Genomic DNA, 12,949 nt, shown 5'->3' with positions numbered 1-12,949 from the left:
AAAAATGGGAGAAGGAGTTGAATAAAACACTCTCTAAAGATAACATATGAATAGCCAAAAGGCATATGAAAAAAATGTTCAACATCCCTCATCGTAAGGGAAATGCAGATAAAAACAACAATGAGGTACCACCTAAACCTAGTCAAAATGTCTAAGATTAAAAAAAAAAAAAAGATAAGTGTTGGTGGGGGTGTGGTGAAAGGGGAACTCTTTTACACTGCTGGTGGGAATGTAAATTGGTCCAACCACTGTGGAGAATAATTTGGAGATTCCTCAAAAATCTACAAATAGATCTACCATATGATCCAGGAATCCCATTCCTTGGTATCTTCCCAAAGGACAGAAGAATTCTTCATTGGAAAAGTGCTTGCACATCAATGTTTATTGTGGCACTATTCACGATTGCTAAGTCATGGAACCAACCCAAATGCCCCCGTATGGAGGAATGGATTGAAAAACTGTGGCACATATACTCTATGGAATACTACCCAGCCATAAAAACCAACAAAACCCTGGCTTTTGACAGAAAGTGGAAAAATATGGAAGATTTACTGCTAAGTGAGGCAAGCAGGCTATGAAGGAGAGACATTGTATGTCCCCACTTAACATATACCGAATGTCTGCACTCTATGACTGAAACTGATTGACTAACGGTTGTACAAACACAAGAGATGGGTGTGAATGTCAGATGAGGTGTATGTGGAGGAGTGGGGCCTAACGAAGGACATTTGGAGAAGGGATATGGAGGTAGAACATTGACGGGATAGGGAAGTGTGGTGTTATCGGTTGAAGATATTCTGATCAACAGGACTGGGGAGAAATGTTCACATATTGAAATGCTCACATTGTACGCTAAACAATGCAATTGAATGTATATACAAAAAGAAGTAAATTAAATTAAAAAAATAAAATTAAAAAAAGAATTATTAGAAAGTTTAAGTAACACAAATAGCATAGCATTGCTGTTAAAGTAGAGAAATAGATCACTGAAATGATATAGTTCAAAAATATACACTCATATGTCTGATCAACTGATTCTGAATAAAGTAGAAAGGCACTTCAATGGGAAAAGGACAATATTTTCTACAAGAACAATGTTAGAAACAATTAAATTTCTGTATGCAAAAAAAAAAAACCTTCCATCTATTTAGAGAAGTTAATAAAAATAAGTCATAGGCCCAGATGTAAAGTCTAAATTTATTAAACGTCTAGATGAAAATAGACAAATAATCTTTGTGGCCTTTTTAAGAACAATTTTGAGATATGACATGAAAACTAAAACCATACCAGGGACTAAGAGAAATGAAGATTTTTCTATTGATAATTCCACCTCCAGGACCCAGTCTTGAGTGGAGAGGCAAGGGGCAGGCCTTCAGAAGAAGACTCCTCCATTGCTGCTGAGAACTAGTGATTTCAGGAACTAAGAGAAATGAAGATTATCTACTGATAATTCAGCCTCCAGCCCCCAGTGTTGAGTAGTAGGGTGCTTCTCTGCCTTTCTTTCTGTCCCTCTCTGTCTCTCTCTTTCTTCTCATTTTTTTGTAATTTTTCCTTTTTAAAGTTTTTGAAGGTAAAGTATTCTCTTGGCTTTCAGATCATCTTTTAACTTGCTAATAATCCCCTCTCTCCCTCCCCTCTAGGAGAGGCAAGGGGCAGGCCTTCAGAAGACTCCTCCATTGCTGCTGAGAACTAGTGATTTTGTGCAGCTCACTCATGCACCGCATGGTTTTTATTTTTTGCTTTTTTTGAAAAAAAAATGTTTTGGTTGTTTTTTTATTTTTTTCTTCTTTATCTCTGTTTTTTTCTCTTTCGCTGTTCCCTTATTCTTTTTCTTTTACCTCATTACTTTGCTGTTCAATCTCCATTCACTGATACCTAGATGGATCTAAGGGAACCACAGTCAAACATCCAAATACTGTTAGGGTTAACACATTCCTCAATACCTACTGAATCTGCTGCACAAAGAGATAAAAATGGTACAGCAAAGAGATTGCAGTTCACGTCCTCTTGCTGCCCCCTGAACACTCTGATTGAACTTCTAGGAATTAGAATGAACCATATAACCCATCAGTGACTAGAAATCACCACAAAGGCAAAGAAATATGAGAAACTGAGATCATACCTACCCCCAAGGGAAAAGAATAATCCCTCTTCATCCACAGACATTTCAATGAAAATGTCTAATAAAGAATTTAGAATATTCATAGTAATGAAGTTAACACAGATGCAAGAGAAGAGAGACAATGAATTCCAGAAGAGGCAGAAAAATAGAACCAAGGAGTTCCAAGAGGTGAGGAATTTCTTGCAGGATCTGAAAGAGGAAATACATACCCATAAAAAAGAATCAGACAGAACTGTTAGAGATGAAGGCTATAATACAGGAAATCAAAACCTCCCTTAAGGTATTAAAAGCTAGATCATTTAGAAAATCAAATCTCAGATGTAGAAAACAGAATCACTAGCCTAAAAAAATCCACCACAAAGACAGGGAAAATAGTCCAAAAAAATTAGAATAATATACGAGAAATACTAGATGCCATCGAACATCCAAACATCCTAATAATTGGTATCCCAGAAGGTAAAGAGACTAATAAGGGCATTGATAATCTTTTCCATGAAATCCTGGAAAAAAAATTTTCAAACTTAGAGAGGCATTCAAAGATCCAGACCCAAGAAATTCATAGGACCCCAAACAAAATCAACCAAAGAAGATCTTCTCCAAGACACATTATAGCCAGATTGACCAAAGCCACAGAGACAAGGTACTCAGACTGGCAAGAGAGAAATGACAAGTTACCTACAAAGGATATCCTTTGAATTGTTTAAACAATTTCAACCAAAATACTATGCCCAGCAAGATTATCCTTTATATGGGAAGAGAAGACAAGAACATTCTCAGATAAACAAAACCTGAAAGAATTTACCGACACCATACTAGTTCTCCAAGAAGTTCTGAAGGAAGTGTTACATCAAGAAAACTAAAGTCAGACACAGAAATAAGAGTTTAAAAAAATCCAAGAAAAGAGCCAGCTTAATGGTAGGGACAAGTCTAGAATTGAATATTATCTTCCAGAATTTAAACAGAAAGTTTGGACCATAGAAGTTAGATTAAGCACATGAGACTGAACTGATGAAATATAATTTTATGGCTTTTGACTAAAACAATACTATCTTTTTCTATGCTTTGTAGTCCAAAGAGAAGGATTTTTTTCTTTCCTTGAATTGTTGACAGATCCAGGTAACTACTATTTGAACAGAATCCTAACCTGTTTCCTGGTTTTAAGTCTTAAGTAAAATTCTCATAACATTTTTTGATTTTGACTTATTAAAGATAAAACTGCCTTTCTTGAAATTAAAAAATACCAATTTAATGGACCACCATAAGCTATAGAGCCTCAGCTAAGTGCTATTTTATAGTATATTCATTCTACTCACAGTTTCATGTCTAATGTCAAACATTTGTTCACAGATATTTATATAGCAGCTGAACTTACTATTGAAAGTAGTTAGATCAATTAAGATATTTTGTTAACCAATAAAATGGGGGAGAAAAAAAAGAATGGAAAGTAACTGCAGATACCAGAGACAGAGTGGGAGGAGGGTGGGATATGGCAGAGGGTAAGAAATGGAGGGGAGGGGATATATATAGGTAAAAAACAAGAAACAGAAAATTATTTGTGATGATAACATGTATGACTAAGCCACTATACAGTGTATTCTGGAAGGGAAATTGCATCTTGTATGCTGTGATGATGTTCAGTAAATGAATGCAAAATAAAAATTAAAAATTTAAAAGAAACACTAAACCATACCCCAAAAAAGTGATGAATTGAATTTTATCAAAATTAAGCACTTTCCTCTTCAGAAGTCATGGTTAAGTGAATAAAATAAAAAATAAAAACACAGGAAACCTATTTGCAAGTCATATACCTCATGAAGAACTTACATGCAGTATATAAAAAGAACCCTGAAGATGCAATAATAAGAAAGCAAACAACCCCAAGAAAATGAGCAAAAAAGTCAATTGATTTTTACTGACACATCACCAAAGTAGTCACCCAAATAGTGAATAGGAACATACATTAATACTCGAGATGATTAGTAATTAGGGAAATACAAATAAAAACCACAATGAGAGACAACTGCACACCTATTAGAATAGCTCAAATTGGAAAAACTCAATATTCCATACTCTGGCAAGAATGTGGAGCCATCATTATCTTTACTCACTGCTGGTGGGAAAGTATAATGGCACAGCAAATTTGGAAAAGAGATATTTATTTTTCTCTTTAAACATACCTTATTTCACTTCTAAATATCCATCTAAGAGAAATGAGAACAGAGCACATATACCCAAAAGTTCCTGCACATGAATGTTTATGATGGTATTGTATTAGCCATTAAGAGATGAACAAATCAGCAAATACTGATGCATCCATACAATGAAACACTATTCAGCATAAAAAGGAACAATCTTGACAGACAACACATGAATGGGTATCTAAATAATCACACTGAGTAAAAGAAGCAAGCCAGACAATAATAAAACATAGTATATGATTTAATGCAAATAAAATTCTATACAATGCGAACAAATCTATAGTAATTAAAAGTAAATAGCATTAGCCTAATGACAAAGGTGACAAGAGTGCATGATGGAGGGATAACAGGAACATGAAAGGACTTTTGGAGGTGATAGATATGTTCATATGCTTATATGTTATGATAATTTCACAGGGATATAAGTATGTTATAATATGAAAGTATATACTTAAATATGGACAGTTTATTGTATATCATTTATGCTTCAGTCATGCTATTTTTTAAATATGAATTATATGAAATATATGTCTATTTTAATAAGGTAATAAAAAATTAGTGGTCCTTTCTTTAGAAAATTATAAGCAATCATTAAAATATAGAAGTTACAAACATTAAAAAAAAACATAATAGATGATTGACAAAACCTTCTCAGTAGTCACTGTAAAGGTATTTCATCACTGTTTCGTACTATTTGGAAGAAACAGAGGTTAGGAGGTAAAAATGCAAACAGTGCTACTGATCATACATGTAGAGTAGAAATGAGAATACAACTGGAAAAAGAGACAAGTGGAAAAAAGTAGCCAAAGGAAGCTGGAACATATTAAGACACGAAAATGGGACCAACAGGACCCTAAAATAGGAAATCCAAAGCAGTACTCTACTTGATAGTCAAGGAGCTAGAAGAAAATGTGTACTAATGATGACAAGGAGGGAAAAGAGATTGGGAAAAGTATATGAGTAGCAGGGGGAATAGTTCATGTACTCATGTCTGAATGAGATATGTTATTTGATAATTCCTGTTGAACTGTTTTGATATAGATTGACTTAATATTGCAAAATGTTTCTTTATATAAATCTAACATAGATTTATTTCTGAGAGATTCCTGAGAACTGAAGAGATTGTGTGTGTGTGTGTGTGTGTGTGTGTGTGTGTGTGTGTGTGTGTCCTATTTAGGTAGCAACTTCTACCTTAACGTATATCTACCCATGGGCAAATACCCACTTTTGTAGAAACCTGGCATTTTCTCTTAAGTTAAAGAGAATCAGGTACAGTGAGTAGACTTGAACCCATACACTATATCTGATTCTGTTTAACTTAAAAGTGGTAGACCCGATGTCAGAATTGTTATGTGTGTATCCTTAATTTCATCCCAGGATGTACACTTCATAGAAATTACTCAGGAACACAAGCCTATCATTTATATCCTTCTGATTTCCAAAATGAAGAGGCAACTCACCACTAAAGCCAAAATTTTAATTCAATAATCTAAGAAGAAAAGAATAAAGAAAACAGTACTAGATTGAATTAATAAGTATAATTACCTTTGTTTTCTGACACATCTATGAATATTAAATAGAAGAGAGAGCCATAGTTTATCAGCACAAATTTCTAAAAGAGTCTATCGCATGTGATGAAACTCCCTATAAGTAGTATTGGTAGTGTGATGGATCTACTTCTAGTAATAGCTTTATTGTCTATAAATTTCAAAATGTTGCTTCTGAATAAGGCCCTAAGACATATTTGAGCATGAATCCTTCTAACAGGATTTTGTTAAGCTCATAAACGCAGCCTGCCTTGCTTCCTATTGGTAACAGCCTCATAAACTGACCAGGGCAGTCAAATGGATATTCATAATACTAACTAGTACACGAGTACACTCTCAAGTGTACTTCAGGTAAAGTGACAGTCTACACTGCCGTCCAATAAATGGTTCACTTATAAAATTCAATAGCAAATATTGCCAAGATTCCTACAATTTTAAAAGCTACATCATTCTTAAATTGTTAAATTTTAGATCCCTTTTTAAAACAAGGTTTTTTTTCCTCTTAATTGATGAAAATAAAATAATTTGTACTGAGAACGCACATGAAAAGTGCTAGAAAAGTGCTACAAAGTCCAAATAATGTTATTGGGGTTTCTCTAAAGGATGTTCTTTTCTTCTGTTACTTTTTTTCTCTCAGTTCTATCATTATTCTTTAGAACACCTGGTATCATTATACATAAATTCCTTTGTATTTAAATATATAACTGTAGTCCTGGTCCAGGACCTACTAACAGGAGTGTGGCTAACATTGTCCATGTTAAAAATGTATTCGTAGGGACTTTGGGACTAAATACACATTTCTTCCCATGTAGCAAGGTTATGATTTCATTGCCTGATTTGAAGTTTTATTTTTGTGGCTAAGAAGACTGTAAGTCAATGCCACAGTGAGAGAGAAGTAATTGGTGCCCAGGCACAGGGCAAGAGACTCATGTAGCACAGTAGGAAGGTAGGTTAGCAACGTCAGACAGCAGGAGCTGCAGAATTCTCATATCCATCCAAAGTATGTAGTCAGCAAGCAGTGGGACTATGCCTGTTGACTTGACCTTTTATTTATGTGTGTAAGTAAAAAGGCAAAAATACTGACTTCTTTTTGGAAACTTTAGCTGTATAAAAGAAGCACAAAATTTCAAGTTTTCTATAAATGTAGTCTCTCTATATATATTAGGGTATGCTTTCTAAAAAATTATTCATCTTCTGATCCAAGACACCCAAGCGCACAAATACTGAAGCATTTCCCTATGCGTGGGCCATGCTCTGCTGCAGCACCAGGTGCAGACTGTAGAGGTGAGATACTCATTTAGAGTCGTCGTTGGTGGGATGACCAAGGAAGACATGGAGAGCTGACACTGGATGCCAGTGCCAATCATAATTGGAGCTACTGTGGGGAAAATGTTCCTGAGGGAAATATCAGTAAGACCCTCAGAAGTATTATGTAATGTAAGTCATATATGATTAAGCATAGAAACTAGGAGCAATTTGTCACCAGCAAGTTTCCATTTCTATGTTGTTGGGAAAGATTTGATGACTCTAAAATGCTGAGTTGGGCCATATTTTTCAGAAATCAGAGACATTGTTTCTACAAATTGCACTTTTCTTGAGAGTGTGATTTATTAAACATGCATGTGGTGGGATTAAGTCATATATGATCATTCAATCAACTTAATAAGGAAAGTTAATTGTTCTGTTTTTCTTCCTTTGTTATCTGATACATATGAAAGTAAAGCAGAGGTTTTAGTCCACCCACTGCAACAAAGGCCTACACTTAAACAATGTTCATGATGTGATATCGTTACCAATATCTACTATGTGTCAGGCACAGGTTTAGTCAACAGTGATACAGAAAAACAAAATAGAAGACATACTTTTTTTTCTTTTTCTTGGAGAGGATTTTGCTATAGGGCACGTGTGCTCACCAGAAAGAGACAGAGAGATAGAAAGTGAGAAATCACCCGCCCAGGGGGTTGACCACTCTGCAATCCCTTCTCTTCTATTCTCCTCTCAGGATCTTGGGAATGCACACACACGTGCCCGGCGTGAGTTTAAGCCACCAGGTCCAGGACTCGAACTGCAGTCGGCTACATGGGAGTTCAGCGACATAGCCAGTACTCTAACTGCTGGTTCCAAGAGATACATTTTTTATGGAGTATAATTCAGAAGATTTATAAAAAGAGAACATCTGGAAGGTATAGCTGGAATTTAGTATATGACAAATAAAATTCAACACATATTAAACAACTAAATGATCTCTGCTAGTTTATCTCCCTTTCAGGCTAGAGAAGTCTTACTCCATTTACACCAGATCTCAACTATCATCTATCAAGGAAGATGGTCCACTTCTGACTATTCCATGTGAATATAATGGTGCAACACACCCATAACCCATATGTAGTAATGTGGTTGGGAAGCTTTCAGACTGTGGTACTATGGATTAAAAAGCTCCTAAATTTGCGCTGGAAGTAGGTGCATGTGCTGGGTTAGAATGGCAGGAAAAATCCCCAAAATAATAGTTGATGACATTAACTCCTCTTTTCGTCTCCTGTGAAAATATTTATGCTTCCTTGGTAATATAATGCCATCACTACCTAGTTAATATTCAAGTTCATTCAACTGCTCATCTTACTTTCCAATATCCCCCACCTCAATCCAGAACACAGGCCTCCAAAAGCAGAGTCATTGTCCATCTTGCATCACTATCAGAAGCCTAAGATCAAATGAAAAAAAAAAAACAAAACAACCAATAATGTGTTCATGTTTACTTGAAATCTGCAATTTAGAGAATCACTGTTTCTCAGAAAATTGCTAATTTTTGCAAAACAAATTTGAATTACAAATAAAGGACATAAGTATATCAAAATTATGAATATTTTTTACAAAATTTGATTTTCTTAAAATAATTAGAACACTAACAAAGCTAATTTTTAAATTATTTTTATAGTTTTGCCATTAGCACTTATTCTAAAGATTTAACATATTATAATTAAAGACATTAGAAAGTTTAAGGGCCAGTAAATAGCATGGTGGTTGAGGCACTGAACTTCCACATGGCCAACCAGGGTTTGAGTTCTGGACTTGTTGGCTTGTTTTCAAACTTTTCCTCTATTTCTCTCCCTCTGTCTCTCTATGGTGAGGACATGTGAACCACAGTTAAATAAAAATAATAATAAATAAAGTTAAATGAATAATTCTTTGAAAAAAGGAAATTTTAGAAGAGGATAGTAGAGGAAAAGGAAAAGTGTAAAAAAAGTGGGGGAAGTTCTATAATATCAAGAACAAGGTGAGGATACTCTCTTATCACTTCTATTAAACATACTGACAAGAGCAACTGGGCAAAAAAGAGGAATAAAGGCATCTAAATAGGAAAGGAAGGAGTGTTTCTGTTCACAGATGGCATGCTCTTAAATATGAAAAAAAACCTAATGATTCAAAAAAAACACTTAGAATTGATAAATTCAGCAAAATTATAGAATAAAACTAATCAACATACAAAAATCCAATGTGTTAACAACACATTTACAGAACACATCATCTATCAATAGATGACTGACTGAAGGTAATCAAGGCTCATGTATTCCACAGAGAAAATCCAAAACAATAAATATATAACAACCTTGAGTACATATGGGAGAACATTTGAACTTGGCAAGAAATTGATGGAAACCATTTGAAGCAGAGAAACTTGAATGGTAGCATAGAGAAGGAAGCAAAGTGTACAACTGGAATCAGCTGGGAATTAAGAGGGACATCTGGGGAACCAGCAGTTAGCGTAATGGCTATGTCGCTGGATTCCCACATAGTCGACCGTGGTTCACGTCCCGGACCCGGTGGCTTAGAATTCACGCCGGGCACATGTGCGTGCGTGCCCAAGATCCCGAGAGGAGAATGGAGGAGAAGGGATTGAGGCATGACCATCCCCCCTAGGGGGTGATTTCTCACTTTCTGTCTCTATGTCTCTCTCTGTCTGTCTGGCGAGCGAGCGCACGCGCCCTATAGTGAAAATCTCTAAAAAAAAAAAAAAAAAAAAAAAAAGAGGGACATCTCACTGTGGAGAAAAGGTGAGGGAGATTCCCAGTGGTCCCCAATACCACCACAGATGCTCACTTTCCTAGCTGTAAGAGAACCCCATATGCCTCAGAGACCCTGAGCCCAGTAAAGGAAATTTCTTGGAATATACATGACTATATTACTCGAAAAAGGAGGGGACCAGCAGTTAGAGTAATGGCTACATCACTGGGCTCCCATGTAGTCCACCGCGTTTCGAGTCCCAGACCCAGTGACTTAAAACTCACCCTGTACGTGTGCACGTGCATGCCCAAGATCCCAAGAGGAAAATAGAAGAGAAGAGAGTGCGGTGTGGCCATCCCCCCAAAAAACCTCTCCAAAAAAGAAAAAAGAAGAAAGAAAAAGGAACTCACACTGGTCCCTCTTACTCCCAAGACCCAAGTTACTATGATACAATGCCATTTTAAAAAGAATGACCACTAGAGTGCATTCTTCCCTAGGAACCAATAGCCCCAGTATTTGCATATTCCTGCGACCTTGCCATCATCCCACTATGCTCAAAAAAAAATAAAATAAAATAAAATAAAAAAGCTACAATGCCACAATCCCAGGTGGGTCTGCAATACAACGGTGATGCCAACACATGAGCACACATGGCAACTTGAATCCCAGAGAACAGATGGTTAAGACACTGGGGAAATTGCCCAAAGACAAGAAAAACCACTGAGTTCATGTATACAATCCAGGGCATGAGGAGCAGTCATCCAGCACCTGCTGCCTCCAACTGCCCTTCCCTCTTGACCAGCAAAGCCACCACATACCACACAAGATCCCCAGGGTCTGAGGACTGCTCCCTACTCCCATCATATTACCCATGGCCTCCAGCAAAGACAAACTACTGCCTCACTACTTTAGCAAACACAAGCAGTCTAAGATACTGAGCCACTCACAGACATCGCTGACATTAATTACAGCTGAAGAAATCACACAGGGTACTACTGTGTCCACCCAGAACCAAGACCAAAGCACCCTACCCAACCAACTCCATAGGACACTACAAGAACAAAAACATTACCCTAAGACAACTACTCCCAAATATTGGAAGAGGTGATTGTTCTACCAGATGTACATCAATCAACAGAGAGATGGATGGAACGTGAAAAAGGAAAATATGACTCTCCCAAAGGAATACAGTAACTTATCAGTATAGGATTGTAAAGAAAATGAAATTAATAAAATGCTTGAAAAGAAATTCAGAACAATGATCATAAGGAAACTCAGAAAGATACAAAGGATACAGATATATAACTCAACCAAATCAGAAGGATAATTCATAATACAAATGAGACATTAAAGAAATAGTATAATAAATAACCAAACACTAATCTTAGAGCAGAATTCAATGCATGACATAAAAAAATACAATAGAAAATTTCAACAACAGACTACATCAAGCAGAAGAAAGACTTTCTGAACTAGAAAATGTCTTTTGAAATAGCTCCATCAGACATAATTAATTAATTAATTAACTCAATTTTTTAAGGGTTTTTGCAATAAGTTGCATATGCTTGCTGGAGAAAGACAGAGAGAGGGAAAGTGAGAAATCCCACTGAGTTCATGTATACAATCCAGGGCATGAGGAGCAGTCATCCAGCACCTGCTGCCTCCAACTGCCCTTCCCTCTTGACCAGCAAAGCCACCACATACCACACAAGATCCCCAGGGTCTGAGGACTGCTCCCTACTCCCATCATATTACCCATGGCCTCCAGCAAAGACAAACTACTGCCTCACTACTTTAGCAAACACAAGCAGTCTAAGATACTGAGCCACTCACAGACATCGCTGACATTAATTACAGCTGAAGAAATCACACAGGGTACTACTGTGTCCACCCAGAACCAAGACCAAAGCACCCTACCCAACCAACTCCATAGGACACTACAAGAACAAAAACATTACCCTAAGACAACTACTCCCAAATATTGGAAGAGGTGATTGTTCTACCAGATGTACATCAATCAACAGAGAGATGGATGGAACGTGAAAAAGGAAAATATGACTCTCCCAAAGGAATACAGTAACTTATCAGTATAGGATTGTAAAGAAAATGAAATTAATAAAATGCTTGAAAAGAAATTCAGAACAATGATCATAAGGAAACTCAGAAAGATACAAAGGATACAGATATATAACTCAACCAAATCAGAAGGATAATTCATAATACAAATGAGACATTAAAGAAATAGTATAATAAATAACCAAACACTAATCTTAGAGCAGAATTCAATGCATGACATAAAAAAATACAATAGAAAATTTCAACAACAGACTACATCAAGCAGAAGAAAGACTTTCTGAACTAGAAAATGTCTTTTGAAATAGCTCCATCAGACATAATTAATTAATTAATTAACTCAATTTTTTAAGGGTTTTTGCAATAAGTTGCATATGCTTGCTGGAGAAAGACAGAGAGAGGGAAAGTGAGAAATCACTCCCTAGGAGGGATGGCCACACCACAATCTTCCATTTTCCTCATGGGACTTTGGGCACATATGCACATAATGCCTAGCATGATTTTCAAGCCACCAGATCTGAGGCTCAAAATATGGCTGGGCATGTGGGAGTTCAGCACCTTAACCACTACACCATCTCCTGACCCCTTAAATTTTTTTAAAATGAAGAAAGCCTATAGGACCTCTGGAACACCATTAAGTGAATACATTTTTGTGTTATGGGAGATCCAGAAAGAGAAGATGTGAAAAGTCATAGAAAATCTATTTAATGAAATATTAATGGAAAATTTATAATTCTTGGCAGAGATACAAACATGCAGATTCAGGAAGCTGAAAAGTTTCCAGATAGAGTCAGTCCAAAAAGGTCATGTCACAGGTACAATAGAGTCAAACCCAAAAGTTAGAGGCAAAAAGAAACTTCTAAAAACAGCAAAAAAAAAGGCAAGTCATTTATAATGTGATCTTCATTAGACTAACATCAGATTTCTCAGTAGAAATCTTTTTTTTTCTTTTTTTTCCTTTTCTTTCTTTCTTTTTTTTTTTTTTTTTGGAGAGTTTTTTCATATCG

Source organism: Tupaia chinensis, unplaced genomic scaffold (assembly GCF_000334495.1).
Source record: "Tupaia chinensis unplaced genomic scaffold, TupChi_1.0 Scaffold145519_1, whole genome shotgun sequence".
NCBI lineage: Eukaryota > Metazoa > Chordata > Mammalia > Scandentia > Tupaiidae > Tupaia > Tupaia belangeri.
The sequence above is the reverse complement of the archived record's forward strand: the minus strand, read 5'-3'. Positions refer to the sequence as shown.